The sequence below is a fragment of the Lepeophtheirus salmonis genome, chromosome 13 (assembly GCF_016086655.4).
Source record: "Lepeophtheirus salmonis chromosome 13, UVic_Lsal_1.4, whole genome shotgun sequence".
NCBI classification, from domain to species: domain Eukaryota; kingdom Metazoa; phylum Arthropoda; class Copepoda; order Siphonostomatoida; family Caligidae; genus Lepeophtheirus; species Lepeophtheirus salmonis.
In genome coordinates, this window is record NC_052143.2 from 36372978 (window position 1) to 36375868 (window position 2891).

The following is a 2891-nucleotide window of genomic DNA, read 5'->3' on the forward strand; positions in this document are numbered from 1 at the left end:
ATTTGCCTGCTTTATTATGATTTTTGAGGGTATAACGAAAGTATTTATTAGCAAAATGTTTAATGAAGATATACTACATATAATTGACTTCGACTTTTTTTATCCGTTACAGTAGATTTGAAAACGTCACACTCCATGAAATTGTAATTCATTATGAACCTTATTCTCAGAATAATAGCTAATGAAACGACAAAGTAGAGTATTTCGAAATATATTTGAAGTTCCAAGTTTAAAAAAGAAGGCTTTAATTAAATATAATCTACATAATAAAAAATATACCATCATACATTTATGTTAAATATACAAAATTAAACAATTGGAATCATATAAGTAACAATGAAAAATTATTAATAATAAAGTAAATGTCAAAATCATAAAATTAGACAAAAAATATACAAATAAAAAAAATGTTAGAAATAAATCCATCTTAAAGATTTAGAGCAAAAGCTAATTATGTAGTAATGTCTAGCGATATTACTCCTTATTAAGAGCATAAAAAATAGATTCCCCCGGTATTTATGATTATATAACAACATACTATTATGATGAAGGATATATGCAATTGCTAATTATAATGCTACACCCAATGTAACTACCCCCGTTGTTGTGACCATTGAAACAGTTGTATTTCCCTTTTATAAGTTTTCTGAACACCATTTCTTGGAGCCTATCAACCATAGCTAAGCCTTAAGTGATAAAAAAGTAATATTTATTGACTATGTAATATTCAAAAACATAATGATCATACCCAAGTCTTTAAGCGAAGAAAATAGGATCAGGCAAACTAGTTGCGAACCCTCCAAAGCTACTACCCCCGTTGTTGTGACCATTTAAGCAGTTGTTTTTGCCATTTAATAAGTTGTGTATCATAATTTTTGATATGTTTAGCTAAAATAGAATCATATTTTATGGTTAGATTTAAAAAAAATGAATACTTACTGTGAGATAGTACAAAATTCAGAATTCCATTTCGATATTAGTAAATACTTTTTACTGATAACTTGATCGTCATTTGGTGTGGATGACTCAAACATTTTTAAATGTATTTCTATAAATGGCATAATAGTAGATAATTAGCAATGGATAAGGGTATATTACATGCAATAAGCAGATTTGTGAGATCAAAGTTAAGGTCTGACTTGATGTATTCATCATTAACTTAATTTTTTAGATGAATATCCATGCTCTTGATATGAAATGAGGATAATGAGTGGCGTGTAATTCTAGACAGGGGTCTAAAGGCACATTTATATCGACAAATCCGACAAACCATCTGGTTCTCATCTGGTAAGTATTTTCCAAATTCCTGGGCCTCCATTTTCAGAAATCCAGACAGAAGGCGACGTTATTTTTGGCATTTTATTCAGTTCTCTATTGACTATCATCGTCTAATATTATATTAATATTGAATAATAAAGGCGGGAATGATAACGTTCTTGATTGATAGAAGAAGATATATATTATTTAATCAATGATGCCATAAGCATTTCTTCTCTTCTCCTCGCACGCTTTTCTATTCTTACCAAAAAAAAACACCCTTACCTATATGTAGTATATACGAGTGTGGTTTGAAAAGCTTGCAAATTCAGGATGAAGATGGCAGTACTCATAAATATAAGATAGTTACATCAATCTAGCATCTGTTAACAGATACTCACTAAAGTTTCAGTCCTTTTGGACGTGTTGAAGTTGTTCAAGAGAGTTGATGTAAGTTTTTTTTTTATATTGTTTATGGACAACATTGAGTATGGAGCTGTCGTTAAATATTTTTGTTTTTTTAAAGGCAATATTCCTACGCATATCAAAGCGTATGGAAATCAAAATAATCCAAGTTTAAAATGAGAAAATTATGAAAAATTACAGCTCCATAGTTAATTTTGTCCATTTTGACAAAAACACTCACGTTAAATAACAAATGTGCGTTCAAAATAGCTGAAACTTTGATGTGTAACTGTCAACAGATGCTAGATAGATGTGACTAAAGAGACTCTAAGGGAAAGAGGAGTCATGTAAATCAATCAAGAATGTTTTCCCTTATCTCTAATTCTGATTTGTCTAAAATTTTGAGTATACGTTTTTTCAACTCTTCCACAGTTCATTCCTTTCACGTCTTTCGACTAAGATTCATCTTATGTAATTTAATACAAGTCAACCTTTTGGACAGGGTTATGTATTTTTTTTAGAATAAACCACAAACCTAAAATATTAACTAAGAAAATAGTTCATAGTATCTGACTCATAATTATGCTCTACAAAATTATAAAACTTATTTTAAAACAAAAATACATAAATATTTATATAATTATAATAAATTCATATAAATATATGAATTTATATATTTATAAAGAAATATTTATATTCTATATTTTTCGATCGAGGTTGTGTGAGTCCTTAACATAATTTATATGCATAGTTTTTGTTTATTTTAGTGTTTTAGATTAAATTGTTTATTTTAGTGTTTTAGATTAAATTGTTTATTTTAGTGTTTTAGATTAAATTGTTTATTTTAGTGTTTTAGATTAAATTGTTTATTTTAGTGTTTTAGATTAAATTGTTTATTTTAGTGTTTAGATTAAATTGTTTATTTTAGTGTTTTAGATGTGACTAGCCTTTATTTATGAGTGCTGCCATCTTCACGCTGAGGTCAGAAACTTTTAAAAAAAACCTCGTACACTTAAACATGTAAATGTGGTAATCCGCCTTAGATCCTGTTCTTTCCATACACCCATCACCTTTCTTTTTAAATTTAATACGTGAAATAATTATGACAGTATATTTTTGATCATTCTAAGTAGAATTCATCTATACTAAATAACTATTTATAGTCGTTAGATGGTGCATAGGTCCCGAGTCAATTAAACAGCATTCATACATTGAACAAAATAAAAAAA

General features: G+C 27.9%; 1 long non-coding RNA gene across 1 annotated transcript; it reads right to left on the bottom strand.

Annotated features, from left to right (window-relative positions):
* Nucleotides 1-231: 231 nt before the first annotated feature.
* On the bottom strand, nucleotides 232-1980 carry LOC139907027 (uncharacterized). Its single transcript, XR_011783330.1, has 4 exons — nucleotides 1099-1980; nucleotides 940-1048; nucleotides 749-888; nucleotides 232-686 (listed from the first exon to the last, which is right to left on the bottom strand). It is a non-coding gene; the product is annotated as an uncharacterized lncRNA (long non-coding RNA).
* Nucleotides 1981-2891: the final 911 nt, after the last annotated feature.